Below are 7,217 nucleotides of genomic sequence, written 5' to 3' on the forward strand. Positions count from 1 at the left end.
GGAACTGCAGAAACTAGAAGTGAAAGCATCAGACACTCAGTCGTGTCTGACTCTGCATCCCTATAGACTGTAGCCCGCTAGGCTCCTCTGTCCATGGGATTCTCCAGACAAGAATACTGGAGCAGGTAGCCATCCCTTTCCCTGTTCCTGACCCAGGGATCAGATCCAGGTCTTCTGCGTTGCAGGCAGATTCCTTACCATCTGAGCCACCAGGGAAGAAACTAGAATGGATCCATAAACAGAAAATGAACCCCGGTGTGGGGTCACAGGGCCTGCCTTGCGGCTCAGCTGGTAAAGAATCCGCCTGCAATGCAGGAGACCTGGGCTCCATCCCTGGGTTGGGGAGACGCCCTGGAAAAGGGAGAGGCTCCCCACTCCAGTGTGCTGGCCTGGAGAATCCCACGGACTGTACGAGCCGAGATTTCAGAGGAGGCACGTGTGCACCTGTTTTTCAGGTGCTTACCTGCCTCCATTGCCAAGTCCTCAGCTCCGGAAGGAAAGGGACTAAGCGTTACTCGTCTCTGGATCCCCAGACGTTCCCAGGGTGCCTGCAGAAACGTTAGCTGCTGCCTGAATCTCCACAGCCTTCAAATTTCACTTTTTTGAGAATTCCATGTTCAATTCTCCCACTACATCCTGGGGCTAAGTTATGTAACCATCCCTCCACTTTCTGTACCAAAAGGGCAGAGTTGGTGAGGTTCATGTCTCCCAAACGCTGGTTCTGGAACACAGCTTGGGTGGGGCATCTAGACCGTGAACTGTTTGATACAACCCGTGTCACATGAGGGTTTTCCGACAAGAACGTGATACAGAAACATCTCAGAGTTCTATTATCACAGGCCAGGAGCAGCTACAAGAGATAAATGGTACCAGTTTCTTTGCATTTCCAAAAAAGACAGCTTGCACAGTCAATATATCAAAGTAAGGAGAGCTCCACCGTTCAGGTGATCAGCGGGGACAGCCCCGGGGTTATTCCAGCCCCTCCCCCAGGACTCCGTGGCGTCGCAGCAGATCCACGTGCTAGGGGAGCTGAGATGATCTTTCGTGCCTCTCTGTAGTCGAAGCACCTCAGGCAGGTCCTTGAAAATAGTAGTTGCTCAATAAATGCACAAAGACAGAATAGAGGTGGAAACGATGTATCCCGTCTCATCTCACCCCATCCCCTCCCCTCCCCAAGGTAGCAGCTTTGCCCCAGTCACCCCGATGCTCTCTTTACACTTCAGGCGCGTTCTCCTTTCATGAATCTATGCCAAGAACTTACTTAACTTTGAAGCTTGCATGTCATGCTCCACCACAGGACCCCAGCCGCTCTTCCCGACAGAGATTTCCTGCAGCCCCAGAGCAGAGCGGGGTGCCCCTGGGGCAGCCCGGTCCTCACACCTGCCTCCAGGGGCAGCCCTCTGCCTCCCCCGCTGACCGTCTGTGGACCTGGCTCCCGCCCTGGGCTGGGTTCTAAGGAAACGGGCCAGATTTGATTCCCTGTTCCTTCTTTAGCCTGTCATCCCATCCCAGCTGACGGCCATGTGTGTGTGAGGGCTTTCTCAGCCCCTGCCCCTCTCGCAGACCCCAGCTCGGTTTTCTCTCTTCTCTGACACTCTCCCAGGTGGAACTCAGGAACCCGGCGACATCTGTCTTCCGCTCCCCCTGCATCTGTGTCGCGCGCCCTCAGCGGGCGCCCAGGGCAGGGCACTGCCCTATACAGCCGCCCGAGTGTCCCTCGTGGCACGTGCATGCCCCGGGTGTGCACAGCCAGCCCTGGGTGTGTACCTGCTGTTCTCGGGTTATCTCCCTGACTCTCCCTATAGTGGGAGGGAATATTGATCTACCCTGCGGAAAACATCCTTTCTGGGAAAGCAGCCTGGATTCCTGGCAGAGTGTCAGCAGAAGGACCATTGCCCTGTAAACAAGATCACATCCGTGCCACACCCTGGCAGGCTGTGCAGAGGCGCCGTGTGCCCGAAGGCCAGCCCCGTGCAAGGCGGGCTGGGGCAGGTGGCTGGCGGTCTCGAGGGCCCTGGCCATGCCCACCTGCTGCCCAGAATCTCGTGGGCACTCCGGAGGATGAAGCAGAAGTCATCATCTGGCTGTGTTCACGTGCGTAGATTATGACAGAATGAGACACGAGGAAAATAAGTGTGAAAAGTCAGCGTGTTCGGGACTAAGATTGCATTTCCTGTTCTTGACCTTTAATTATGGCCTCTTTGATCAAGCCTTTTGTAATTACTTTTTTAAAAATGTCCCAATGCTTAAAGAAGACAATTCATTCTTCTGTGTATTTCTATTCGTTCCATCTAGTCAAATATAGGTCAGTTTTGACGTCTGAGGCAAACGAAAGTGAACAAAGCTTAATTCAGGGATTTCCAAAGCAATTCAAGTTACGGTGGTTCTTATGTGTCATCCGAAAGTGGGGAACTTTAATGATAAATCTACTTATTTTAAAACTCAAGAAAATTTTACTTTTGTTTTTGAAGGAAATTGCCCAAAGCTTAATATTTTTGCTCTTTTGTTTTTTTGTTTGGATGAGGCCTCTTGGATATTTTCAAAGTCTGCCAGTTTTCACAAACGGACACGCGTCTCCCGAGTGTCCCGTGTGTATGCATGGAAAACTGAACTTGTCAAGTGTGATCCCCAGATCACATTACTATCAAAGATTAATTGTGAGTAATTTTCAAGTGTGATCCCCAGATCACCGTTACTATCAAAGATTAATTTTAAGTAATTTTCAAGTATCCCAAACAAGTATTCTACCAGCTAAGTAGCCTATACCCTTCATTAGAATGTCCAAAGCTTTCCTTGTATCTATGTTCATGTTCTAAAAAGAAAATATTTGAATATAATGCTTCAAAGTAAAGTACTTGGATTTTTCCATTTACTAGAGTTTGCTTTCCCATTAGAAAGAGCAATACCTGCCTCCAGGAGAGAAATAATACAATTCAGAGGATTTCTGTCAGCTGCATAATTTTCAGGAATTTATAATGTTTCAGGATTTTTTTTTTTAAAGAAGTCTTTACCACATTGCTTGCATTAATTCTTTGAAAATTCATTCTGGGCTTCTGACAAAGCTTTCCTATTAAGGATGTTGTTTCCACTTACTACATTCATTTATGTGAGAGTTAACAAAAGTTGTTTATTTGAAGCTTACCCAGGGTACAATGTTCTCAGTGTGTTGGAAATTTTGTGTTATCTTTGCCTTTGATTAAGGAAAAAAAGAAACAGAACAGAGCAGACTTGTCAGCTGGTCTGTGTCCTTCCTGGAAATTTATAGTTAATTCCTGGTCCTCCGTTGCCCATCCGTGACCCCAATCCAACAGGGATGTTTTCAAAAACAGCTTCGGCTCCAACAAAACAGGAGTTTATGATTCACTTTCAGACTTTGTTCTTTCAACGGACTTGTTTGTTCAGGAAAACAGATTTCTAAGACTTGCATACACAGCAGGACTTTCTGTGCCGCTGTTTCCACTCCTGTGCTCCTCAGACGACACGACTCGAGGCTCATAAAACATGCATTAGAGATAAGCGGAGAAAAACACCGTCACCTTGGGATGTTTTTTCTGATGAAGCACCATCCTTAGAGTAGGAAACATGAAGCTGACTCAGGTGCGTCCCCGCTCCATGCTGGCTTCCCACGGGAACCTCTGCCTCCACTGCTCTGTTTACTTATGATACATCCTGGTGCAGCGGTCAAGAATTCACCTGCCAAAGCAGGAGATGCAGGAGATGCGGGTTCGATCCCTGGGTTGGGAAGATCCCCTGGAGAAGGAAACGGCAACCCACTCTGGTATTCTTGCCTGGAGAATCCCATGGACAGAGGAGCCTGGCAGGCCACAGTCCATGGGGTCACAAAAGAGTCAGACACGACTCAGTGCAGCACACACACACACCCACCCTGCACCCTGGACTCGGTGTTCCTGTCTTCAAGTTCATTTACAAAAGAGCTACTTCCGACACTTCCAAGTGTTCGGAACAAAACACCCACAGTGGGCGTCCCCTGGGAACCACCCAAAGGTAGAAGGCTCCCTCTCTGTCTTTCCAAGTAGTAGAGGAGATTTGAGACAGGGACACCTCTTCCTTCAAAGTGAACGAGAAAAGGCAGACACTGCTGGTGAGTCAGAGAGGAGCCACGCCATTGTCCCTCTCTGCCTTCAGGCCCCGGCATGTGCCACACCTGAGGGCAAGCGGTGGCCTTGGCCAGCAGCTGAGCAGCTGGAGCCCTCCACAGGCCTCCCGGGAGCAGCTCACCACCCAGGAAGGAAATTCCAGTCGCCTTGAAACTAAGCCTTCACATCTGATTGGAACTTGAGCCCTGGCCTGAGTTAACCGAGAGGAGACTGGAAAACTCAGACCGGGTTCGCTTTGTGCCTGGAGGCAGTCCCCCCCCCCACGACGTGACAACTCAGGGACAGCTGGCCGATCGGGAGCCCCAAGCGGGGCCCTCCATCACCCGGCTCTCCGTCCGTCCGTCAGCCGGCTCTCCGTCCACCCGTCACCCGACTCTCCATCCCTCCGTCACCCAGCTCTCCGTCCCTCTGTCACCTGGCTCTCCGTCCCTCCGTCACCCGGCTCTCTGTCCCTCCTCCGTCACCCGGCTCTCCGTCCGTCCGTCACCCGGCTCTCCTTCCCTCCGTCACCGGCTCTCTGTCCATCCCCTCGGGCTCCTGCCCTGAGGAAGGCAGATGCAGTGTCCCTGTAGTCTTTTCTGTGGGACCGGTTGACCAGAAAGTAAAACTGAAAGCGCCATCAGGAAACCGGGTCGCCGGGCTCTGGCCGCAGTTCTGACCCCGGAGCCAGGGGGCAGGTCCTGACCTCCTGGACGTCAGGGTTCCCACCTGCTCGAGTTCGCTAGCTCGTGTTCTGCTGCCTCTTGGGACTGCTTGCGGATCAAAGAGGAAGGAACGCGTTCAACCCCTGACCCAGCGCCAAGTGGTTCTTCCTCTTACTCCTCAGCCTCTTCTCTTTCTCCACCCCCCACCCCGCCCGCCCCCGCCCCTCCATGGCCCTTCTTTCCTGACCTCCTCCACTTTGTCGCTGGGGTTACTGCTTTATCATCTTCAGTCTGTTCTTCATCTTCCTCTGTTCTCTCTTCTGTCCCTTTCCTGTGTTCTTGCTTTTCCCCATTCTCTGTTCCAGCAAATCCAGGCTATGTGAATAAAAGAACATCATTTTGTGTTACCCTAACTGGCAAAAAAAAAAAAGGAAGGGTAAAACCTCATTAATCTAAATAAAAAATTATATAAACTTCAACCATATACATAGCTCTGCCTGCTAGACAAAGGCCAAGACAGCCCTTCTCGTAACTATGCTGGTTAATCAGAATCTATATAATTTTCTGCTAAAAGTCTTCAGTCTAAAAAGAAGTTTATGCTAAGAAGCTGGATTCATTTTGTTTTAATACGCAGACTGTCAGACCAACTACAGAAGAGATGTGTGTGTGTATGTGTATGTGAGAAAAAGAAACTTTTTTTCTCTGCACAGCTATTGACTGAAAAAAAAATAATAAAACATAGTTTAGAAATTGTTGTTAGTATTATTACACTGAGAACCAAAAGAGGTAGGAGAGGGGAAGAGAAAAGTGAGAGAAACAGAGAGAAATCTCCCTAAATGGAGATAGCTGGAAGGCATAAGGTCAACACCGGTGCTCAAAATTCCATGTGTATGTGTGTAAGGAAATTGCCAGAGAAGCTCTCCCTGGATGCTAAATCCAGATCCTTGGCTTCTACTCACCTGTTCTGATTTGCAGGATTCGGGGTGGAATCTGGAATCTGTTTTGTTAATACATCCCCCAGGGATGTCCATTTTCAGGTCAGAGAAGTTGTCTTCAAATCCAGTTTTCACATTAGATTCTTCAGGGAACTTTGAAGATAAGGATGCTTGACGTCACACGAGCCTCTGGCGTCAGTCCCCAAGCGCCCCTTCCTGGGTGATCCCAATACTCAGCCACGGTGCCGCCTTCAAGCTCAGAAAACCTCAGCTTGTAATCATAGCTCTGACACCCAGCTGTGCAACTTTGGGCAAATGACTCGGTCTCTCTGAGCCTCTGTGTTCACCATGAATGAGGAGACAGCCATTTCCACTGCAGGGCCCAAAGCAATGGGCTCTCAAGCTGGGCTGCATATCATAGTCACCTGGAAGGGTTTAAACCAGGTCAAGTCCCTCCTACTGAATCAGAAATGGTAGCCACAAATGCAGGCTCAGTGTTCAGGCGCTGGGGGTTGGAGATTCCGGGGAATGAAGGTATTGGTGTTCTACTCCACTAAGAGCGGAGGTCGTAGCTGGCATAGACTGTGTCCTCTCCAGGCGGGTGGGGCTGCCCCAGCACTTTCCACGAATGCCTTTTTCCATCCCCAGGTCCCCAGGAGGTAGACCCCTACTTTTGTGAAGCATCTCCCGCAGTTGGGCGGCCGGGCAAGGGTCCCTTTCCCAGTGTAGACAGAGCAGGAACAAGGCATGTGGAGGCGAGTGTGCCCTGGGTCCCTGGATGGCAGCACCCACGGGTGGGAGCTGCCTGGACCGTCCAGCTTTGGCTGGTGGACGCCTGGCGGGCCACTGCAGGTGACCACAGGTACACATCCAGGTGGAACAGAACATCCAGGAGAGACCAACAGGGGTTTTTCTTGGCCCTCTGACAAGAAAGGAGAAAGTGAGGATTATTTGGTATGAATCAGCAAAAACTTTGGTTGCACCCACTGCCATTTCTTAAAAGTCTTGTGTGGAGGGGCTGATGGAAATTTCAGAACATCTCAAATTCTCCTCTCCTCTTCACAACTTGCATATTTTCTATTTCCAGGGGAGTTACCAACACTGCCCTTCTCAGTCTCTCCATCTGTAGAGTGGAAATTTCCTTGGTACCCATCTGACTTGAGGGCACCACACATAGCTATGAAGCATCCTAGCCTAGGACTCATGACGATCTCTTGCTGAGCAAGTGAGCTGAAAACATTCCTCCCGCTTGGTCTTCATGTGTGCTCCATCGCGTCCGACTCTTTGCCAACCCACGGACTGGAGCCCACCAGGCTCCGGTCCATGGAATTCTCCAGGCAAGAACACTGGAGTGGGTTGCCATGCCCTCCTCCAGGGGATCTCCCCAACCCAGGGATCGAACCAGTGCCTCCTGCATTGGCAGGCAGATTCTTTACCACCAACCCACCTGAGAAGCCTTTCTCCCACTAAGGTGAAGCAGTCTAACAAAGGAAACAAAAATATGGCCTTCCGCTTTCCCC

At 50.5% G+C, this 7,217-nt stretch overlaps 1 long non-coding RNA gene across 1 annotated transcript; it reads right to left on the minus strand.

The window, feature by feature from the left end:
- Positions 1-807: 807 nt before the first annotated feature.
- LOC132346801 (uncharacterized) lies at positions 808-5,235 on the minus strand. Its single transcript, XR_009496751.1, has 2 exons — positions 4,827-5,235; positions 808-3,750 (listed from the first exon to the last, which is right to left on the minus strand). It is a non-coding gene; the product is annotated as an uncharacterized lncRNA (long non-coding RNA).
- Between the last annotated feature and the right edge of the window lie 1,982 nt (positions 5,236-7,217).

Source organism: Bos taurus, chromosome 12, assembly GCF_002263795.3.
Source record: "Bos taurus isolate L1 Dominette 01449 registration number 42190680 breed Hereford chromosome 12, ARS-UCD2.0, whole genome shotgun sequence".
NCBI lineage: Eukaryota > Metazoa > Chordata > Mammalia > Artiodactyla > Bovidae > Bos > Bos taurus.